This window comes from Eptesicus fuscus, chromosome 1 (genome assembly GCF_027574615.1).
Source record: "Eptesicus fuscus isolate TK198812 chromosome 1, DD_ASM_mEF_20220401, whole genome shotgun sequence".
In the NCBI taxonomy this organism is placed as follows: Eukaryota; Metazoa; Chordata; class Mammalia; order Chiroptera; family Vespertilionidae; genus Eptesicus; species Eptesicus fuscus.
Window position 1 is genome coordinate 117,123,357 of NC_072473.1, and position 25,389 is coordinate 117,148,745.

Below are 25,389 nucleotides of genomic sequence, written 5' to 3' on the forward strand. Positions count from 1 at the left end.
GCATTATCCTAATTGCAAAACCAGAGAAAGATACTACAAAGAAAGAGAATTATAGGTCAACTAGAGGCCCAGTGCATGATTGAATCATGCATGTGTAGGGTCCCCTACATGATTTCGCTTTCGATCGGCGGAGGCTTCCAAAAGGCCTGGTGCTGGAGCAGACAGGCATCCAGCTCCCCCACTTTTGATGGTCTGCGGCCAGAGGTGATGAGCTTGCTGCCCCAGAGGCAAATTCTGTTCCGCAGCACAGCCATGGCGCAGACGCGGAGCTCGCGCAGCCGCTGGTGATGCGAGCTCAGCGTCCCGCTGGCCCAATCGGCTACCCCGGCCACCCCGAGCCCTGCCCCTTGCGCCTCCCACTGGCCCAATCGTGGGTGTAGCGGAGTGATGGTAATTTACATATTACCATTTTATTAGGTAGGATATCCCTGATGAACATAGATGATAACATCCCCAACAAAATATTAGCAAATCGGATCCAACAATATATTAAAAAGATTATATACCATGACCAAATGGAATTTATTCCAGGGATGCAAGGCTGGAACAATATTCACAAATCAGTAAATGTGATACATCACATAAACAAATTAAAAGACAAAAAATCACATGACCATAGATGCAGAAAAGGCATTTGACAAAATCCAACACTCTGTCCTGATAAACACTCTGAGCAAGTCTGAACAGTGGGATCATACCTCAACATAATAAAAGCCTTATATGAAAAACCTACAGCCAACATCATACTCAATGGGCAAAAACTAAAACCATTTCCCCTAAAAACAGGAACAAGAGAGGCCTGTCCGCTTTTACAACTCTTATTCAACATAACACTGGAAATCTTAGCCACAATGATCAGACAAGAAGAAAACATAAAAGACATCCAAATTGGAAAAGAGAAATCAAAACTGTCATTATTTCCAGTTTACATGATATTGTACATAGAAAACCCTACAGACTCCACCAAAAAATATTAGATTTAGTAAATTAATTCAGCAATGTAGCAGGATACAAAATTAATGTCCAGAAATCATTGGCATTTTCATACACCTAAAATAAATTCTCAGAAAGAGAAATTTAAAAAAACAATCCCATTTACCATTGCAACAAAAAATTAAGATACCTAGTAATAAACTTAACCAAGGAGGTAAAAATTCTGTACTCAGAAAACTACAGGACATTGAAAAAAGGATAGAGAAAGACATAATCAATTGGAAGAATATTCCATATTCATAGGTTGGTAGAAATAGCATCATTAAAATCTCCATATTACCCAAAGCAATCTATAGATTCAATGCAGTCCCTATTAAAATACCAATGGCATACTTCACAGATCTAGAACAAACACTCCAAAAATTTATATGGAACTAGAAAAGACCCCGAATAGCTGCAGCAATCTTGAGAAAGAAGAACAAAGTTGGAGGGATCACAATACCAGATACTATGCTATACTACAAAGCCACTGTAAACAGAACAACCTGGTATTGGCACAAGAACAATCATATAGATTAGTGGAACAAAACAGAGACCCCAGAAATTGACCCAAGTATTTCCCTCAGTTAATATTTGACAAATGAGACAAGAACATACAATGGAGTAAAGAAAGTCTCTTCAATAAATGGTGTTGGGAAAACTGGACAGGTACATGCACAAAAAATGAAACTAGACCACCAAATAACACCATACACAAGAATAACTCAAAATGGACTTAAATGTAGGTCACAGAGCCATAAAAATCCTAGAAGAAACCATAGACAGCAAAATCTCAGAGATCTCTTGTAGCAATATGTTTGCCAATACATTTCATAGTGCAAGGGAAACAAAGGGAAAAATAAACAAATGAGAGAAATAAAAATAAAAAGCTTCTACAAAACAAAAGACCATCAACAAAATGAAAAGGATTCCACTGTATGGGAGAAGATATTTGCCAAAAATACAACTGATAAGGGGCTAATACCCAAAATATATTAAGGAATTCATGCAATTTAACAAAAGGAAGACCAATCCAATAAAAAAAAAAAAAAGGGCAAAGGGCCTGAATAGACACTTCTCCAAAGTGAACATACAGAAGGCCAAGAGACATATGAAAAAAATGCTCCAAATCATTAATCATCAGAGAGATTCAAATTAAAATGATAATGAGTTATCACCACACCTGTCAGAATGGCTACCATCAACAAATCAACAAATGACCAGTACTGGCAAGGATGCGGAGAAAAAGGAAACCTTGTGCACTGCTGGTGGGAATGCAGACTGGTGCAGCTACTGTGGAAAACAGTATGGAGTTTCCTCAAAAATCAAACATGGACCTGCCATTTGACCCAGCGATCCTAGTTCTAGGAATACCAGGTATATTCTAAGAAATCAGAAACACTAATCAGTAAGAATATATGAATCCCTATGTTCATAAAAGTACAATTTATAATAGCTAAGATCTGGAAACAGTCCAAGTGCCCATCAGTAATTGAGTGGATAAAAACCAGTGGCACATTTATACCATGGAATACTATGCAGCTGTAAAAAAGAAGGATCTCTGGCCCTTTGATACAACATGGGGGGACCTAGAGAGTATTGTGCTAAGTGAAATAAGCCAGTCAGAGAAAGACAATTATTACTTGATCTCACTCATATGTGGACTCTAAAGAACAAAGGAAACAGATGAACAAAATAGATCCAGAAACATAGAATCATCTAACAGACTGTGAAATCTCAGAAGGAAGGCAGCAGTGAGGTGATAGGTAGGACGAGATTAACCAAAGAACTTATATATTTATAACCCATGGATACAGACAATAGTATGGTGAAGGCGGGGGGGGGCAGTGTGGGTGAGAGGGGCTTTATGGGGGGGGGGGAGGGACATCTGTAATACTTTGTACAAAGATCATTTTTTAAAGTAGACACACATAAATGTAGTCCAAAGACAATTAAGTGACAGTCATTTCAACAAATGTGTTCAAACAAGCAAACAAAAAAATATGTTCAAACAATTGAATAACCATAAACGAAGGGAGAGAGAGAGAGAGAGAGACACTGAACTGAACTTGAAACACACACCTTAACCAAACTAAAAAATTAACTCAAGGTGAATCACAGACCTAACTAAAAAATATAAAACTATAAAACTTACAGAAATCACAGGGGTTTCTGAGCCTAAGTTAGGCAAATTTTTTTGAACATGAGACCAAAAGTATAGTCCATGATAGAAAAAAAATGGTAAACTGTGATTTGTAAAAATTAAAAAATGTTGTTCTATGAAATACATTGATTTAAAAAAATGAGAAGACAAGTCACAGGCTGCGACAAAAAATTTGCAAGTCACATATCTGATAAGTGACTTTTATCCTAGCCAGCTTGGCTCAGTGGATAGAGCATCGGCCTGCGGATTGAAGGGTTGCGGGTTTGATTCAGGTCAAGCATACATGCCTGGGTTGCGGGCTCAGTCTCTGGTGGCAGGCGTGCAGGAGGCAGCCAATCAATGATTCTCTCTCATCATTGATGTTTCTTTCTCCCTCTCCCTTCCTCTCTGAAATCAATAACAATACATATATATATATATATATATATATATATATATATATAACATTTATTGAACTCTCAAAACTCAATAAGGAAATAAACAACCCAATTACAGACATGCACAGAAACTTTTATTCCTTTGAAAATTCTCAAACTGCATTAACTTCCCCTACCATCCAAAGAGAAAGAGTGTCCTATGGTTGGAAGTTTTTGCTGCCATTTTTCTACCATTTGAGTCTTTAATTCTAAAGAAGGATCTTGGTGGTTTATCTTTACTCTCCTACAGTGACTGTTCTCCTTTCTCCTGGAGTCCTTTGCAATGAGAAATGCATTTTCAGGACTTTTGCTATTCTAATCCAGTAGGTTTGTGGAGAATATGTATAGCCTTAAAGGGTTCTACATTCTTGGCTAACCCAGACTTGGATTTTACCAATTTGTTAGCAATTTCAGCTAAAATATCCATACTCATATCTGACTATGTCTACTTCAGGTAAGAAAGTACTTATGTCCTGTCCACTCTTGAAAACATCTGAGTTTTCTTAGATTATAGGTTAATTGCTTTCCTGGTAACCTCAGCTTCCTGATGGGATCAAGAAAATTTTTGAATTTCCAATTTGTCCCTGTTTTTTGTTGGTGTTGAAACTGTGTAAGTCAGTGATGGGCAACCTTTTGAGCTTGGTGTGTCAAACTTCGCCAAAAAACTGAGCATAACTCGGGCAGTGTGTCACTTTGAGGAAAAAACATTATTTCGCGATATTTATAGTTTAAATAACATAAATGTATAATTGTTATATATAATTGTATTTAGTAAACCAAAAACTAAATATTTAACTTACTTGCTTAGTGACTTCTTTGTTCATCCGTCAGTCGGTTTCTTTTGTTGGTCTTGATATTATTTAGCTTGTGTGGGGTGCCGTGAACTAAGATAAGTGAGGGGGAGGGGAATTCTTTAACTAACCTGCCTATTAGTGACTTTTTTGTTGCTGAATTTCATTGGATAAATCTTCAATTGAAGGTTGGTATTTTGTACACTTCAGGCCCAAGCAAGCGCTCCTAACTTCATCTGTCAATCTGTTTCTTTTGTTGGTTTTGATATTATTTAACGCTGAGAATAAGGCCTCAGTAGAGGGAAAAATTGTGAGTAAAGCCATTGCTATATTTTTCAGGGTGCTAAAAGTGTCTGGTAGTCAGTTCCAGGCACTCCAAATTTCCTGTTCGTAGTGGCACTCCTCTTGATTCTCCAAGCGGCACCTTTCCAGATTCTCAAGCTTTGACCTCAAGTCGACAAACACCTGAGCCCAGATACTGTCTTGACATTCTGCAAGTTGCATCTCCAAATCATCAATTTGCATCCATTTGAAACCATTTAATTCCAAACTACTGTAGTTAAGTACATCAGGATACTTAATTATTTTCATGGTCTGTTCTAGACTTCTAAATTGACTAAATCTATCACTAAACTGGTCAAGTAATGAGTCTAAAACATGCTGGTACTTCATATGCAAGAGTTCCATTTCATTTTGTACAGCTGCACTGGCCTTCTCAAAATACTTTGTTACTTGAGGAAAATACTTATAAGTTTTAGTTTCTACATCTCACTTGAAAATTTTAACTTTACTTTCAAAAGCTTTTATGTATCCAAACGTAATGTCAATACTTTTGCCAAAACCTTGTAACTTTAAGTTCAGTTCATTAATATGAACAGAGAGATCTGTAAAAAACATCAGGGTGTTGACCCACTTATCATCATTAAGCTGAGGAAAGTTTCCCAGATCCTTATCGTCAAGAAATACCTTAATTTCTTCAAAGCACTCCACAAAGCGCTCAAGAACTTTGCCTCGCCTCAGCCACCTTACATTATTGTACATCAGCAGTCTACTGTAGGTGGAATGAACCTCCAGTAAAAGTGCCAAAAATTCTTGCTTGCGAAGGGGGCGAGCAGCTATTAAATTAACTATTTTTGTAACAACTGACATTAAGTCGTTTAAGTCGGTGAATCCTGCCTTGGCACATAAAGCCTCCTGATGGATAATACAATGAAAAGGCACAATCGGATGTCCAATAGCTTCTGTAAACAATTTGACAAATCCGACTTTTTCCCCCACCATATTTGGTGCCCCATCTGTCGTCACTGACACAACTTTAGAGATATCAATGCTTAGGTCACGAAATGTTTGTATAACAACCTTACATATTTCGCTTCTTGATTTACTTGTTGACACTGATACTAACTTGATCAACTCTTCTCTCATTGTGAGACCATCAGAATATCGACCAATAATGGCCAACTGAGCATGTGATGTGACATCAGTAGTTTCATCAAGAGAGATCGAAAAATATTTACACTTCCTTATGTCTCTCTTTAATTGATGTTGTACGTTTGTGTTCAGTCTCATTATTCGGACTTTTATGATATTCCTACTGAGTGATAACTCAGATATTCTCTTAATAATTGCATCTTTATTCTGCATATCGTGAAATAGAACTGGTGCACATCTTAGGAGAGTTTCTTTAATAAGTTCTCCCTCACTGAGTGCTTTTTCATGCTGAGCTATAGAGTGAGCAATGCTCAAACTTGCAGATGTTAAATTTGTAGAGCCTTTCATAAATTTAAGGATGGAATTAGATTGGCTCTTATAAAGATGTAGCTGCCTGGAAATGTATTCCTTCCTTTCATCCTCACATTTTTCCAAGAGCTGGGAATGATTAGTTTCAAAATGTCTATTTATATTCCATATTCTGCTTACTACCGTTTCAGTACATAGAACGCAAAATTATCTGCCATTTTTTTCTATAAAGCCATACATCTCGGTCCATGTCTCTTGAAATGGTTGGCCACTGCTACTACCACTTCCTTTACTTAACCTTAGTTTTTTTATTTTTTGAGTTCTCCATCAGGGAGGCAGTGACAGAAGATAGAATTATAGATAGCTTGTAAGGCCTGCAAGCAATTAGGGGTTAAATAGCCTAACTAACCACAAAATGTCTTTTAGGAAAGGGCAGGGTTAATAAGCAGAAATAGGGGTTAATAAGGATGCACAACAGTAATAGTGGTGAAATGGAGTCTGCACTATGGATAAGGTGACCAGATTTTAACATTGGTAAAGCGGGACACCATTGACCGGGGGAAGGGGGGGGTCTTTTTTTTAAAATATATTTTATTGATTTTTCACAGAGAGGAAGAGAGAGGGATAGAGAGTTAGAAACATCAATGAGAGAGAAACATCGATCAGCTGCCTCTTGCACACCCCCTACTGGGGATGTGCCCGCAACCAAGGTACATGCCCTTGACAGGAATCGAACCTGGGACCCTTGAGTCCACAGGCCGACGCTCTATCCACTGAGCCAAACCGGTTTCGGCCCGGGGTAGGGGGGTTCTTGATTAAAAATTTGGTCCATATTGTAATTGCTTTTGTTTTTTTTAATAAAAGGAAATTCACTTCTTAGATCATTATTGAATTTGCATCCTCTTTTCTTACTCATTGTGTTAAAAATCTAAAAAAAATAATTTAAAATTATATTATAAATTATTATATACATATTGCTTAAAACACAGTAAGTAGGTACATAATTACATGAACATATTTTATTGTTAGTTTATAAATTAAATTAATTTGATTGTTATAAAGTAACTATACTTTAAAAATTATTTTAATCCTATATTTCTTTCTAATTAATAACAATACTAACTTGTATTATTTTTCCTCTGAATTTGCCGTAACATAAGTCGTAAGTGTCACTTTCAAGGACTGTGCTAGACTTTTTGTTGCCACTAAAAATATAAATAATACAAGTACTGTCTACTAAATTCAAGAAAATTTATGTATTTATGAAATAAATAAATAAATAAATTACTTACCTAAATTATCTGAATAGCTGATTTGTAATGACATCACTTGTTTAACTAGCTTACTAGCACGCAGTATGTGTATTGTCTGAGAGACAGTTACAAAATGTTTTCGTCATTGCCAATCCCAAAAAAATGCCATTGTTCATTAAGTCCAAACAATGGTAGTCGAATTCTAACAACTGATCAACAATGCAAACTTTGATAAGCAGTTCTCGATAATCAGTTCTCAACAATTATTTGTTATTATTAAAGTTTAACATTATAAAATTAACAAAAATAATATAAAACTCATATCCTGGCTAAATAGCCACATGGCCGCCGAAAACCATATATTCCCTTCCCGTTCTCCCGCCATTCCCTAGCTTGTCATGCATTCTTTCCAAAAATCGGGACTTTTTTAAAACGCCGTGGGACGCAGGAGAAATTGTTAAAAATCGGGACTGTCCCACCAAAAGCGGGACGTCTGGTCACCTTAACTATGGAGAAAGATGGTGTTCCTTATGTGAATTAAAATGGCTGCTGCTATTTCTAATGGTGGGAAATGGCACCCATAGCACGCCACAAACCCTCACCTCTCCCAGCCTCCCCCTCACTTATCTCAGTAATGATGGATTAGAAATCCATGACACCCCAGAACAGTAGATAATGGTTGCTGTGATTAACTGTTATTTGGTTACTGGTAATGGCAGGGCCCCCAGAGATGCATCCCCCGCTGCATTCCGCTGCTCCTTGCTCTGCCAGCGGAAGTGAGGGCAAAGATCCCGGCTTAACTGGAAGTCCCAGAACTAGATGCTCTGTGCCGGACTTCTGTTGTTTTGGCCTACAGACCTCTGACACAAAGTGTCTAATAGGGGAGGATGAAACATTTGCGACTAGAGTCTAACTTCAAGACTCTAGTCGCAAATGTTTCATCCTCCGGAGCAGCAAATGTTTCATCCTCGGCATGCGGCCGCCTCAGTGGCCGCATGTCATCAGAAATGGCTACATGTGTCAGTCCTGACATGCGTGTCATAGGTTCACCATCACTGGTGTAAGTGATACCCTTCCTAGGTTTTCACATCCCAAATGAAGACCAGAAATTCCACTTAGATTTAAATGTACTTTTTGTATATACTATGCTTCATTTATTGAATACCAGGTACTGTTCAAGGCACTTTAAACATGTTATGTCACTTAATCTTCATAGTAGTCCACAAGTTGGGCCCTATCCCCATTTTACAGATCATTTTATTAAGTTGAGAAAATTTATATAGCTTGTTCTTGCTGGTAGAGGCAATAAAAAGAAGAGCCTAATATCAAAGATACTTCTGCTTAGTTCATGTCTGCCTTTTATTTATCCTCCTTATTACATTATATTGCTTCTCTTTAGGAGTTCAGAGAATTTAAGATCCAGTCTCCTCTACTGCTACTTGGTAAGAAATATAACTTTTTTTTAGAAATGACAGGAGGCACAGGGGAATGCAAAGGGCTAAGGACTCATCTGTGTTGACAGAGTTTACTCTGGGGGGTTTACAGTAGAAGGTGGACTTTTGACAGCTTTCTCTAGGTGAGCTAGGAGGCATAGGTCTTTTGAAATGAGAACTTTGCAACATAAAATTGATATGACCAATACTTTACAGATGACTGGTTCCCCCCAAGAACAGGATGCAGTTTGGATTAGTCAAAGATTGGAGAGTGACACAGCAATCATTACAGGGTCTGAGTCCAGCTGCTAAACCTGGAGAGATTAAGGCCATGTCAACAACCGCCAAGTAAAGCTTCCTGTTAGTAAATCTGTGTGACAACCTACTTTTTTCCCTTCCCTTTAAATGAGGAATAGATTTGCCATGGCCAAAATTGAAAACATATTGGCATATCAAACTGGATTAGAAACCTGGAAAAAATTCCACTGCCCTTAGAGAAAGTGCAGATATACATATATCCTCTCTAATAAAAGAGTAATATGCAAATTAACCATCACTCTGTTACACCAGCCATGCCCACCAGCCAAGCCACGCCCACCATCCAATCAGGGAAAGTATGCAAATTAACCCCAGCCAAGATGGCTACCAGAAAGGAGGCTTGGGTTTCCCCAGCAACAGAAGAAGCCAAGGTTTCCACACACTCTGGCAGGCCCAGGCCTCCACTCAAGGATACAAAGTTTCAATTATAGAAGGTAAACAAATCCAAATGCCAGCCAGGGATCAAGCAGGAGGCTTGGCTCAGCTCCAGGCTACAAAGTTTCAATTGTAGAAGGTAAATAAATTCCAGATACCAGGGCCTCTGCTTGGGTCACCAGGGGCATGGCTGGACTGCAAACCACCACAGGCCTCTCGCCCAGGCCACTCCACACCTCAAGGGAACCCCACCCTGATCCAGGACACCCTTTAGGGCAAACCAGCTGGCCCCACCCATGCACCAGACCTCTATCCTCCTATCTAATAAAAGAGTAATATGCAGATTGACCATCAATCCAACACACAATATGGCTGCCCCCATGTGGTCAAAGATCCTGCCCCCATGTGGACACAAGATGGCCACCACAAGATGGCCAGCAGGGGAGGGCAGTTGGGAGGCACCAAGCCTGCAAGGGAGGGCAGTTGAGAGGCACCAGGCCTGCAAGGGAGGGCAGTTGGAGGCAATCAACCCTGCAGGGGATGGCAGTTAGGGGTGACCAGGCCAGCAGAGGAGGGAAGTAGGGGGCAAACAGGCTGGCAGAGGATTAGTTAGACATCAATCAGGCTGGGATTGGAGTGGTCAGTGGGTGATCAGGCTGGCAGGCAGAAGCGATTTAGGGGCAATCAGGAAGGCAGGCAGGCAAGCAGTTGAGAGCCAGCAGTCTTGGATTGTGAGAGGGATGTCCCTCAAGGGTTCCCAGATTGGAGAGGGTGCAGGCTGGACTGAGGGACACCCCCCGCCCTCTGTGCATGAATTTCATGCACCGGGCCTCTAGTCTAATATATAAAATGCTAAGTGACCATCGCATCCAAAACAACAGAACGGATGGCCGAACAGGCTGTGTGGGGTGACGAGGCTGGCAGTGGGTTTAGTGAGGGCTGACCAAATGACCAAGCAACAGGCTGCATGGGGCGACCAGGCTGGCAGGGGAGTTAGTGAGGGGCAACCAAACGACTGAGCAGCAGGCTGCATGGGGCAACCAGGCCAGCAGGGGGGTTACTAAGGGATGACCAAACGACTGAGAAGCAGACTGCATGGGGTTACCAGGTCTGCAGGGGGGATAGTTGGAGGTGACCAGACCGATGGGGGGGGGCAGTTAGGGGCAACCTGGACAGCAGAGGGGGGCAGTGAGGGGTGACCAGGTTGGTGGGGGGGCAGATGGGGGCCACCATGCTGGCAGGGGGAAGGGATGTTGGGGATGACTATGCCTACAGGAGGGGCAGTTGGGGGTGACCAGGTCAGCAGGAGAGGCAATTAGGTGCTATCAGGCAGGCAGGCAGGTGAGCAGTTAGGAGCCAGTGGTCCCGAATTTTGAGAGGGATGTCCAACTGCCAGTTTACATCCCTAAACCTGCAGTTGGACATCCCCCGAGGGGTCCCAGATTAGAGAGGATGCAGGCTGGGCTGAGGGGACGCCCCCCATGCATGAATTTCGTGCACCGGGTCTCTAGTATTAGATAATTTGGGTGGCTCATATTTTCCATTTATTGGCCCTGACTTTATTGATGCACCCTTCTATTTAAATAGGCTTTCAGTGGGACCTGTGTTTACACCTGAAAAAAATAAGATCAGAGAAGTAGATGGGGAATAAATGTAGTACATGGTTTAAAAGTAATAAGCAGAAGTTCTGGCTGATGTGGCTCCTCTGTTGGTTGGAGCCTTGTCCTGCAAACCAATGGGTGGCAGGTTTGATTCCTGGTCAGGGCACATACCTACATTGCAGGTTTGATCTCTAGTCCTGGTTGGGGCAGAAGAGTTTGATAGATCAATTCAGGAAAACTTAATAATTAGCTGTGAAATTTCAGCAAGTTACTTAACCTTTCTGTTCTTCCAGTTTCTATAACTCTAGAATAATAGTAGTAATCTTCATTGTGGATATTCAAAATTAAAGAAATCAGTACATGTAGAGCACTTTAAAAGAGGCCCTACAGAAGATGGCGACCCGCAAGAAGGTAGGGAGGGAGAGGGTGTGAGAGAGTGAGAGAGCGATAGAGGAGTGTGTGGACGTATGTGTTGTGTGTGAGACATGGACAGTCATATCCTGCGGGTATTCCAGGGGGCTACCACTCCAGGCAGTCTTGGACGGTGAAACTCTACTGCCACCACAAACAATCCCAATCCGGGGAAGACACTGGCAGCACAGAAACCATGCCATCTTGAAGAACAAAGCTGCTTGAGACTAGGAGCCTGGACTCACCACCACCCAATCTGGTCTAAGACGCAAACCGGGACCCTATAGCCACTTGGGTAAAAGAGCTGTGACCACAGCTGCAGAACTAGGGACACGAACACTCCAGGCATCCCAACTGCAAATTTCTATGAGTCACAGAGCCCATCCCCCTCCCTGCCAGCCCACTGTAGCAGCATAGGAACTGCTAGATCCACACAGGAAGGCTGCGCTGAATTTGAGTCTGGGTGCGCAGACACAGGCAGTTTGTTTCCTGCAGCTTGCACTCCCATGAACAGACCCCAGGCCCACACAGGGAGGCTGCACTGGGTTTGAGCCTGGGCACACAGACATGGGGAGTTTGTTTTCCATGGTGCGCATTCCCATGACCAGATCCCAGGCCAACTCAGGGCAGCTGTGCCACCTGACTTTGATTCTGGGTGAGGGAACAAAGAAGTCTGTCTCCCACAGTGCAGGGCGGCTGTGCAACCTGATCCCCCAAGCAGACCGGGGACCCTCATTCTCCACCCAAGAGTCAGCACTGAGCAACAATGACTTGACTCTGTTTCTCATCACCAGCGCACAGGATCCCTGATTCCAAGTACACACACACTAAGACCCAGTGACTCCAATACTCAGCGGATGCACACACAGGGACCTAATTCTCAGTGTGAGACTGCAGTAACCTACAGAGACTCAAATACTAGATTCTAGGTGCGGGCACAGGGGGCACTGACTCCTGGCATGTGCTAGTGGACTCTGATTTTCAGCTCACAACAGCAGGGTCTCTTTTTCAGCATGGCACAGGAGGGGTCCTGGATTCTAGGTGTACACGAGGCTGCACTGAGCACCAGTGACTCTGATCCTGGGCAAGCAGGGCTCACACAGACCCACAATAGCCACGCATATGGATCTCAGATCTCTTCAGTGACACTTAGGTGGTGCGAAGCATCCATACACATGGCCCCGGCCACCACAACTCGGTGATTGGACCTTCTGGTGATAGTTAGAATGGGGAGACAATGAAAAAATCCCCAGAGGAAAGAAAAAGAGGAATAGCCAAGAAAGGAAATAAGTGAAACAGGGGCATGCAACATGACAGAAAAAGAATTCAGAGTAATGGTTGTACAGTTCATACACAGGATGAACGAGAAAATCAACAACCTATGCAAAAATCAGGAAGAAATCAAAAGTGATATAGCTACAATCAAAAACACCATGGAAGGTTTCAACAGTAGACTAGAAGAAGCAGAGGACCAAATAAGTAAGTTAGAAGATAAGGTACAGAAAAAAGTCCAATATGAACAGCAGCTGGAGAAAAAAATTAAAAAGCAGGAGAGCCTAAAGGAGCTTTGGGACAACATGAAACAAAATGGCATACGTATAATAGGGCTGCCAGAAGGACAAGAAGAGTAGCAATAATTAGAAAATCTATTTGAAGAAATAATGACAGAAAACTTCCCTGAAATGGGGAAGAAAAAAGTTACACAAGTACAGAGAGTCCCAAGCAAGATGAATCCCAAAAGACCCACACCAAGACACATCATAATTACAATGGCAAATGTTAATGACAAAGAGAGAATCTTAATGGCTCCAAGAGAGAGACAGAGAGTTGCCTACAAAGGATCCTCCATCATATTATCAAATGATTTCTCAACAGAAACACAAGCTAGAAGGGAATGGAAGAAAGTATACAAAGTGATGCAAAGCAAAGGACTGAGTCCAAGAATACTTTATCCACCAAGACTATCAATCAAAATTGAAGGGGAAATCAGGAGCTTTGCAGACAGAAAAAGAAGGCTAAGGGAATGTATCACTACTAAGCCAGCAATGCAAGAAATGCTAAAGGGACTCCTGTAAAAAGAAGAAATGAAAAGGGAGGAAGGAACACAGGCATACATTACAGATATGGGTACAAACAAGTACCTATCAATAATAACATTAAATGTAAATGGATTAAATGCTCCAATCAAAAGTCATTGAGTGACTGAATGGATAAGAAAACGTGACTCATATATATGCTGTCAACGGGAGACCCACCTCAGAACAAGGAACTCACACAGACTGAAAGTGAAGGGATGGGAAAATATCTACCAGGCAAATGGAAATGAAAACAAAGCTGGGATAGCAATACTTATATCTGAAAAAATAGACCTCAAAGTGAAGACCATAACAAAAGAAAAGAAAGGCCCCTTCATAATTCTCAAAGGATCGATACAACAAGAGGCTATAAATCTGGTAAACATTTATGCACCCAATGCAGGAGCACCTACATACATAAAAAAAACTTCAGGAAGATATCAGGGGAGAGATTGACAGCAACACAATCATAGTAGGAGACTTTAATATCCCATTAACATCACTGGATAAATCTTCTAGACAAAAAATTAGCAAAGAAACTTCAATCCTAAACGACTCACTAAATCAGATGGATTTATTCGACATCTTTAGAACATTCCACCCCAAAACTACAGAATATACATCCTTCTCTAGCACACATGGGACTTTTTCAAAGATGGACCACATATTGGGACACAGACAAAGTCTCTCCAAATTCAAGAGGATTGAAATCATATCAAGCATCTTCTCAGATCACAATGGCATAAAATTAGAAATCAACTACAGTAAAAACAATCAAAAAAAATTCAAAAACTTGGAGGCTGAATAACATGCTATTAAACAATGAGTGGGTTACCGAAGAGATCAAAGAAGAAGAAAAAATATCCTGGAAACAAACGACAGTGAAAACACAACTATCCAAAATCTTTGGGACACTTGAAAAGCAATCCTGAGAGGGAAGTTCATAGCATTACAGGACTACCTCAAAAAACAAAAACAAAAACAAAAACAAAAACAAAAACAAAAACACACAAGAAAAACTGGTAATAAACCATCTAACTCTGCAACTTGAAGAATTAGAAAGAGAACAAGAAAAACCAAGTATGAGCAGAAAGAGGGAAATAATAAAGATTAGAGTGGAAATAAATGACATAAAAAACAAAACAAAAAAACAAACAAAAAAAACAATACAAAAGATCAATGAAACCAAGAGTTGGTTCTTTGAAAGGATAAACAAGATTGATGAAACTCTAGCCAGGCTCACCAAGAAGCAAAGAGCAAAGACCCAAATAAACAAAATAAAAAATGAAATAGGTGAAATAACAACAGACCTCACAGAAATACAAAGAATCGTTAAAAAATACTAAGAGCAACTCTACTCCAACAAATTGGTCAACCTAGAAGAACAGGACATATTCCTAGAAAAATACAACCTTCTAAACCTCCACCAGGAGGAATAAAAAAATTTGAATAGGCCAATAACTATGGAGGTAATTGAAGCAGTAATAAAAAAAACTTCCAACAAACAAAAGCCCTGGACTAGACGGCTTCCAGGGGAGTTTTATCAAACATTCAAAGAAGAAATAAAACCTATTTTCCTCAGACTATTCAAAAAAATTCAAGAGGAAGGAGCAATTCCAAGCTCTTTCTACGAAGCCAAAATTACCCTAATCCAAAAACCAAGAGAATTACAGGCCAATATCCCTCATGAACATCGATGCCAAAATTCTCAACAAAATTCTAAAACAGAATCCAGCATTACATTAGAAAAATCATACACCATGACGAAGTGGGATTTATTCCCAAGATGCAAGGATGGTACAATATCCACAAATCAATAAACATGATACACCACATAAACAAACTGAGATATAAAAACCATATAATCATATCCATTGATGCAGAAAAAGCATTTGACAAAATCCAACACCCTTTCTTGATAAAAACTCTCAACAAGGTGGGAATAGAAGGATCATACCACAACATAATAAAAGCCATATATGACAAACCCACAGCCAACATCATACTCAATGGGCAAAAACTAAAATCATTTCCCCTAAGAATAGGAAAAAGACAGGGATGCCCACTCTCACCACTCCTGTTTGAAATAGTACTGGAAGTACTAGCCATTGCAATCAGACAAGAAGAAGAAATAAAAGGCATCTAAGTTGGAAAAGAAGAAGTAAAATTGTCCTTATTCACAAATGACATAATATTGTACATAGAAAACCCCAAAGACTTTATCAAAAAACTACTAGAGTTAATAAATGAATTCGGTAATGTAGTCGGATACAAAATTAACACCCAGAAGTCTATGACTTTTCTATACACCAATAATGAATGCACAGAAAGAGATATTAAAAAAGCAATCCCATTTATCATTTCAACAAAAAATTAAGATACCTAGGAATAAACTTAACCAAGTAGACAAAGGACCTGTACTCAGATAATTTCAGGACGCTGAAAAAAGAGATAGAGGAAGACATGAACAAATGGAAGAATATACCATGTTCATGGATTGGTAGAATCAACATCATTAAAATGTCCATACTACCCAAAGCAATCTATAGATTCAATCCAATCCCCATTAAAATACCAATGACATACTTCAAAGACCTAGAACAAATTCTCCAAAAATTCATCTGGAATAAAAAAAGACCCTGAATAGCCACATCAATCTTGAGAAAGAAGAACAATGTTGGAGGGGTCACAATACCAGATATACTACAAAGGCACTGTTCTCAAAACTACCTGGTACTACCACAGAAATAGACATAGAGACCACTGGAACAGAACAGAGAACCAAGAAATCAACTCAAGCTAGTATGCTCAGTTAATATTTGACAAAGGAGGCAAGAGCATCCAATGGAGACAACACAATCTCTTCAATAAATGGTGTGGCGAAAACTGGACAGATGCTTGCAAAAAAAAAAAAAAATGAAACTAGACTACCAACTTACACCATACACACAAATAAACTCAAAATGGGTAAAGGACTTAAACATAAGATGGGAAACCATAAAAATCTTATAAGGAGCCATAGGCAGCAAAATAGACATTTGTCATAGCAATATCTTTACCAATACAGCTCCTAGGAAAATGGAAACTAAAAAGAAAATAAACAAATGGGACTACATCAAAATAAGCTTCTGCTCAGCAAAAGAAACCATCTACAAAACAACACGAAAGCCCACTGCATGGGAGAACATATTTGCCAATATTATCACCAATAAGGGTTTAATCTCCAACATTTACAGGAAACTCATACAACTTAACAAAAGGAAGATAAAAACCCAATCAAAAAATGGGCAACGGACCTAATTAGATCCTTTTTGAAAGAAGACAGAAGGAAGGCCAAGAGATATATTAAAACATGCTCAAAGTCACTAATCATTTGAGAAATACAAATCAAAACAACAATTAGGTACCATCTCACACCTGTAAAATGGCTATCATCAACAAATCAACAAATGACAAGTGCTGGAGAGGATGCGGAGAAAAAGGAACCCTTATGCACTGCTGTTGGGAATGCAGACTGGTGCAACCACTGTGGAAAACAGTATGGCGTTTCCTCAAAAAATCAAAAATGGAACTGCCATTTGAGGAATATATCCCAAGAAAACAGAAACACCAAGCAAAAGGACATATGCACCCCTATGTTCATGGCAACACAATTTAAAATAGCTAAAATTTGGAAACAGCCTAAATGCCCATCAGCAGATGAATGTGTTTCAAAACCATGGTACAGCTACAAAATGGAATACTACGCTCCTGTAAAAAAGAAGGAATTCTTACCATTTGCAACAGCATGGATGGAACTGGAGAGCATTATGCTAAGTGAAATAAGCCAGTGAGTGAAAGAAAAATACCTCATGATCTCACTCATTTATGGATAATAAAGAACATTGTAAAGTGATGAACAAAAATAGATACAGAGGCAGAGAAGCATCAGACTGTCAAACTAGAGTGGGAACGCTGGGAGGGTTGGGGTGAAGAGGTAAGAGATCAACCAAAGAACCTGTATGCATGCATCCTATCTAATAAAGACAGAATATGCAAATTGACCATGACATCGTCACAAAGATGGTGGCGCCCATAGCCACAAGATGCCGGCACCCAGTCCCCTCAGTCCCGCCAGAGTCCCCCGTCCTTTCAGCCCCACTGGGGGGTGGCCAGAGTCCCCCAGTCCTTTCAGCACCATGGGGGGGGGGTGTGGGGGTGGCCGGAGTCCCCAGTTCTTTCAGCCCAAACTGATTACTATGGCAGGTGGACCGAGAAGGTTTTCAGCAATTGTGAGAAGCAAGTCTTGGCAGGATCGAGGGAGAGCCGGCGGGCGCAGAGTCGCTCCCGCCTGGGGAGGCCCTCAAAGTTCAGTTCTGAAACTGCAGGGACCCTCTCCAGCGCAGGCTGGGGAGGCAGTGCCGCTGCCATCCGCCCAGTGTCAGGTCCCTGGTTAAGGAAGCAGGTCCAAGTTGCCGCCATGGGGCCTGGTGGAGCTGTCTCACTCCGGACCATCGTGGCTGAGCTCTGGCAGGGACAGCGAGCATCTCCAGGATCACTGTCTGACCCCAGGCCGCCTGTGGACACAGGTGGAGCAAGCGCAGGTTGAACATTTTAATGAAAGTGGGATGCCTGCGCCGTTGCACCTCAGTCCCCAGCAAGGAGAGGGCAGTGGGATTGGGGGCGCAGCCTAGGGACCCCATTAGGAGGCACCAGGGCTCAGGATGGGCTGGTAGCAGAGGGGCCCAGTTGCCGGGCTGACAGCAGGATGGACCAGAGATGGCCGTCACCCGCCCAGCGCTGGGCCGCGGGCCCTCTCTCCAGAGCTCAGCCATAGGAGGCACAGGCCCCAGGATGTTTTTCCTGTTATCTGGCTGGAAGTACAGGAGGCAGTTGAATTAGAGTCATGATTGTATTTTAATTTCTCCAAACTCAGAGCTATTTTCTTTCCAAATACATCAGGGGCCAGGAAAGGTTCAAAGAACTGGGAACCATTCCCAAATCAGAAAGGGAAGTCACACTACTTACAACATATACAATGTAATGTATTAGATACCTTCCTATCACGTGAAGTATGTATTCTCATAGAGTAATACTGGTAGATATGTTATAGTTATGGCAGTATGTCATATCCTATCTATACTAATAAAAGGGTAATATGCTAATTATACCAGAGACCTTCTGGGAGACCTTCCAGGTGTCCTTCTGGACAAAGCCATGGTGGCAGGGCTGAGGCAGAGACGGACGATTAGGGGTGATCAGGCCAGGAGGGGAGGGCTGTTGTGGGTGATCAGGCTGGCAGGGGGGGCAGTTGGAGGCAAGCAGACCGGCAGGGGGGACCAGTTGTGGGTGAGCAGGCCAGCAGGGGAGGGCAGTTGGGAGCGATCAGGCTGGTGGGGTGGGGGTCAGTTGGGGGAAAGCAGGACAGCAGTGGGAGCAGTTGGGGGTGAGCAGACCAGCAGGCGGGGGCAGTTGGGGGTGAGCAGGCCAGCAGGGGGGACTGTTGGGGGCGATCAGGATGGCAGGGGGGCAGTTTGGGGCAATCAGACCTTCAGGGGGGGCAGTGGGGGGCAATCAGGCCACGGGGGGGGCAGTTGGGGGCAATCAGGCCAGCAAGGGGGGCAGTTGGGGGCGAGAAGGCCAGTTGGGGGCAGTTCAGGGTGAGCAGGCCGGCAGGTAGAGTGGTTAGCAGTGATCAAGCAGGCAGGAAGGTGAGCATTTAGGAGCCAGCAGTCTCAGATTGTGAGAGGGATGTCCGAGGGGTCCCAGATTGGAGCAGGTGCAGGTTGGGCTGAGGGACACCGCCCCCCCCCCCCCCGTGCATGAATTTTGTGCACCAGGCCACTAGTATAAGCATAACCAATGAACGCAAGACACTGGGGGATGGGTGAGGGCATGTGCCGGGTGTTAGGGGAGGCCGGGGGAAGGTCAATGGGGAAAAAAAAGAGACATATGTACTACTATTTGTAATACTTTAAACAATAAAAAATTTTTTTAAAATAATAACATTGTTAAGTATTATGCGAGTATCAGTTGTTGTTGTTAAATTTTATGTTCAAAATAATGGAAAGAAGGAATGATCTGATAAAAATTTCAGTTACCAAGGATGCTTTTCACAATTACATAGCATATAGTGGAGTGAAGAGATGCTAAAGTTGACTTTATTGCTGTAATCTAAAAATTGGATGATAAGGCCTGGAAGGGTAGCTCAAATGTTGAAAGGAAGAAAAGAAGCCAAAATTTATTTGGGGACAGAAATGGACCAATCTTGATAGTGTGAAAGATGAAGGATGGTAGAATTTTGGAAGCTGGGAGATTGGTGGTTCTAATTGTTGTAATGGGAAAATTAGTACGGAGCTGTCTGTTGACAGGATGGTGGGGAGTCTATTAAATTTGAAGTATAATTTAGATTCCAAAGAGGAATGTCATGTGGATGGCAGACAATGTGGGACAAAACAGGAAGAGAGATTAGCATTAAAGATGTATGTCTAAGAATGATCTATATTTAGGTAGTTCCTAAAATCATGCATGTGTCTCAGCTCCCTTCTAAAAGCTTCCGAAAGCTGTACTTGTTCCAAAATATATACTTGGACATGAAAATGAGTATGAGAATGAATAAAGAATGCTGATTTACATAAAATTATTCAAACAACTGAGGAGAAAATGAGATGCATAACATAGGCATAATAAAATCAACAAGAACAAGTTGCCTGGTAGCATATTCTGATCCCTGTAACAATTTCCCAAATTATACTCCAATGTAGAAATTGTCTCTACTTGAAAAAAGTAAACAATAATAAAGTACTCACTTTGAAATATTGTGTCATTCAACTAAAGTAAAACTACATTTGAAAAGTTAGAGTTGCAATATACTATAAAATATTATTTTCTCATTCCTTAGAAAAATTATCATTAATGCCATCCTTTATAACTCTCTAAAGATGCACTTTGTTTTGTGACATACAAATGAATTTCTAAAAATTTGCAATCAAATACATTATATTGTAAATGTATTGGGATATAATTTATAAGAAAATTTTTATGTGATTGATCATAACCTAATTTATCTGTGTACTTAATTTAGAAATCTATTTTTTTAAAAAAAGCATATAGTCTAAAACAAAAATGATTAAAGGCTATAACAGCTCTCTGCTCCTCCTGTTCATCAGACAACCTCTCCTCCTGTGCTGTGCCAGCAGCCACAACCCTGAGACGCGGTGGTGAAGGTCGGAGTGAACATATTTGGCCGCATTGGGCGCCTGGTCACCAGGACTGCTTTTAACTCTGGCAAAGTGGATATTGTCGCCATCAATGACCCCTTCATTGACCTCAACTACATGGTCTACATGTTCCAGTATGATTCTACTCATGGCAAGTTCAAAGGCACCGTCAAGGCTGAGAACAGGAAGCTTGTCATCAACGGAAAGTCCATCAACATCTTCCAGGAGCGAGATCCCGCCAACATCAAATGGGGTGATGCTGGTGCTGAGTATGTTGTGGAGTCCACCAGTGTCTTCACTACCATGGAGAAGGCTGGGGCTCACTTGAAGGGTGGAGCCAAGAGGGTCATCATCTCTGCCCCTTCTGTGGATGCCCCAATGTTTGTGATGGGTGTGAACCATGACAAGTATGACAACTCCCGCAAGATTGTCAGCAATGCCTCCTGCACCACCAACTGCTTGGCTCCCCTGGCCAAGGTCATCCATGACAACTTTGGCATCGTGGAGGGACTCATGACCACAGTACATGCCATCACCGCCACCCAGAAGACCGTGGATGGCCCCTCTGGGAAGCTGTGGCGTGATGGCCGCGGGGCTGCCCAGAACATCATCCCTGCTTCTACCGGCACTGCCAAGCTGTGGGCAAGGTCATCCCTGAGTTGAAGGGGAAGCTCACTGGCATGGCCTTCCGTGTGCCCACCCCCAACGTGTCGGTTGTGGATCTGACCTGCCGCCTGGAGAAAGCTGCCAAATAAAAGAATATCAAGAAGGTGGTAAGATGACAACCAGCAAGAAGGTAGAGAGGGTGAGTGTGTGATCGAGTGAAGGAGTGATAGAGGTGTGTGTGGACATGTGTGGGTGTGTGTGTGAGTGAAATAGGGACAGTTAGACCCTGCAGTTCTTCCAGGGGGCATCCAATCCAGGCAGTCTTGGTTGGCAAAACCCCGCGGCCTCTGCAAACACTCCAGGGAGGACACCAGTGGCACAGAGACCCATCTTTAAGAACGGAACTGCTAGAGACTAGAATCCTAAACTTACCACCAACTAGTCTGGTCTCAGAAGCAAACCTGGTCACTACAGCCACTCTGGTAGAAGACCTGCCACCCCAGCTGCAGATGCGCGAACCCTGAGACCTCCACCTCCAAAAGTGCGCCGCTGAAAGCAGTAAGTACAGCCTCCCCCTCCCCAGTGCCGCAACTCAAGATTCGCTGAATCCCCAGCCCATAGGCACCCAGGCACTCCACTACCCAGGCAGTGCTGGGGAACCACTGAGAGCCCCTGAGGGGGTGATTCTGCACAGTCAAGGGTGCGCGGCCCTGCAGTAGAATCTCTGAACTGCCTCTTCCTAAATAACTGCCCACCGACACCCCTGCGGTACAACTTCAGTGCCAAGGTGCATCAGAGCTTTGCGCCGGCAGGTGCGCCACCAGTTCACACACACTCAAGGGCAGGCAAATTCACGGCCACAGCAAGGGAAGGCACCCTGAGCCCATATATCCACAGGGTCCCCTGGGGAGCTGCTCTGAGCCCCTGCTGGGTGTGATTCTGTACAGCCAAGGACACGCTGCCCCACAGCAGAAACTCTGAACTCCTTTCTCCTGAATAACTTCCCACATACACCGTAGCTGTTTAACTTCAGTGCCAGAGTCCCTCAAAGTGCGTAAAAGCTGTGCACCTGAAAACACACCTCCACAGAAGCGAATTTACAACAGGCAGGCACCCTGAGCTCATCTACACACAGGGTGCTAGTGGGAGTCACTGGGAGCTCTCCCAACAGACGGTTCCTGGCTGCCACTGTGAGTTCCCACTAGACACGCGCAATTTCAACTAAGGGTGCAAGATAGCAAAAACTGGGACACTCCACTCCATAGCTGCTGAATTTTAGACACCACAGTTGTGCCTCTCAAGCTTCTAGGCCTACATCAAGAGAACCCAAGTAGCTCAAGTAGGGAGCTACACTAGATTACCAAGCCCAGGAGAACTGAGAGATTACACCAGTAGCGCAGTCCCCAAAAGAACCTGGGTAGCAAAGCAAGCGGATCTACAATTAAAACACTACAGGAACACATGGGGAGACAAAAAGGAAATCCCCAAAGGGAGGAAAAAGAGGAATCACCAGAAAGGGAGTTAAATGAAATTGAGGCTAGCAGCTTAACAGAGAAAGAATTTAGAGTATTTGTTATAAGGATGTTTAAACGGATGGATGACAAATACACACAACTCAATGAGAACTATAAGGAGCTGAATGAAAATGTCACCAACATGAAAAGAAACCAAGAGGAGATGAAGAACGACATAACTGTAATAAAGAACACAATGGAAGGCTTAAAGAGTAGAGTAGAAGAGGCTGAGGACCGCATCAGCGAATTAGAAGACAAGGTAGGAAAAAACACACAAACACAACAGCAACTGGAAAGAAGACTTAAAAAGCAAGAGGAGAGCCTAGGGGAGCTTCGGGACAACACAAAATGAAACAACCTCGAATAATAGGCATAAAAGAAGGAGAGAAAGGGAAGCAAGGATAGAAAAGCTGTTGGAAGAAATAATGACAGAAAACTTCCCTAATATTGGCAAGAAAAAAACTATCCAAGTCCAAGAAGTACAGAGTCCCAAACAAGTTGAACCCCAAAAGACTGACACCAAGGCACATCATAATTAAATTGACGAACACCAATGACAAAGCAAGAATCTTAAAGGCTGCCAGAGAGAAACAGAAAGTTACCTACAAGGGATCTCCTATCAGAATATCAACTGATTTCTCAACAGAAACACACCAGGCCAGAAGGGAATGGAATGAAATATATAAAGTGATGCAAAGGAAGGGTCTGCATCCAAGAATACTATACCCAGCAAGGCAATCATTCAAAATTGAAGGTGGAAACAGAAGCTTCACAGACAAAAAAAGGGCTAAGAGAGTTCATCACTACCAAACCAGCAATGCAAGAAATGCTAAAGGGGCTGCTGTAAAAAGAAGAAAGAGAAAGGCAAGAAGAAACACAAACACTAAGGAAAAATATGTCAACAAAGAGGTACTTATCAATAATAAAAGTAAATGTAAATGGATTAAATGCACCAATCAAAAGACATAGGATAGCTGAATGGATAAGAAAACATGACCTATATATTTGCTGTCTACAAGAGACCCACCTTAATGCAAAAGACTCACACAGACTGAGAGTGAAGGGATGGAAAAACATTTTTCAGGCAAATGGAAATGAGAAAAAAGCTGGGGTTGCGATACTTATATCAGATAAAATAGACCTCAAAGTAAAGGCCATAATAAGAGACAAGGAAGGCCACTACATAATACTAAAGGGAGCAATCCAGCAAGAAGATATAACTCTGGTAAATGTATATGCACCCAACGCAGGAGCACCCAAATACATAAAAAATCTACTGGAAGATATCAAGGGAGAGATCGACATCAATACAATCATAGTAGGGGACTTTAATACACCACTGACATCAATGGATAAATCCTCTGGACAAAAAATCAGCAAAGAAACAGCAATTCTAAATGACACACTAGATCAGATGGACCTAATTGACATCTTCAGAGTATTTCACCCCAAAGCCATGGAATATACGTTCTCCTCAAGTGCACATGGGACATTCTCAAAAATAGACCACATATTGGGTAACAAGCAAACTCTTCCCAAATTCAAAAAGATTGAAATCATATCAAGCATTTTCTCAGACCACAATGGCATAATATTAGAAATAAACTACAATAAAATCATTCCAAAAAATTCAAACACTAGGAAACTGAAGAGCATGCTACTAAACAATGATTGGGTCATCAATGAGATCAAAGAAGAAATTAAAAACATCCTGGAGACTAATGACAGTAAAAACACAACATTGCAAATCCTATGGGACACAATGAAAGCAGTCCTGAGAGGGAAATGTATAGCTCTACAGGCCTACCTCAAAAAAAAAAAAAACAAGAAAAAATGGTAATAGATCATCTATCTCAACAACTCAAAGAATTAGAAAGGGAGCAACAAGAAAAGCCCACAGTGAGCAGAAGAAAGGAAATAATAAAAGATCAGAGCAGAAATGACTGACATAGAGACCAAAAAAACAATACACAAGATCAACAAAACCAAGAGCTGGTTCTTTGAAAGGATAAACAAGATTGATGAATCTCTAGCCAAGCTCACCAAGAAGGAAAGAGAGAGGACCCAAATAAACAAAATCAGAAATGAAAGAGGTGAAATAACAACAGACCCCACAGAAATACAAAGGATTGTCAAAAAATTCTATGAACTCTACTCCAACAAACTAGACAACCTGGAGGAAATGGACACATTCCTGGAAAAACACAACCTTCCAAACCTTACTCTGGAAGAGACTAAAAATCTCAATAGGCTGATAACTATGGAAGAAATTGAAGCAGTTATCAAAAAGGTTCCAGCAAACAAAAGCCCAGGGCCAGACGGCTTCACAGGGGAGTTTTATAAAACATTCAAGGAAGAGATAAAACTTATCCTCCTCAGATTATTCCAGAAAATTCAAGAAGAAGGAACACTTCCAAGCTCATTCCATGAAGCCAGCATCACCCTAATACCAAAACCAGATAAAGATAACGCAATTGAAGAGAATTACAGGCCAATACCCCTCATGAACATAGATGCTAAA

At 41.8% G+C, this 25,389-nt stretch overlaps 1 pseudogene; it reads left to right on the forward strand.

Annotated features, from left to right (window-relative positions):
- The first annotated feature begins 20,769 nt into the window (after positions 1–20,769).
- On the forward strand, positions 20,770–21,530 carry LOC103304035 (glyceraldehyde-3-phosphate dehydrogenase-like; annotated as a pseudogene).
- Positions 21,531–25,389: the final 3,859 nt, after the last annotated feature.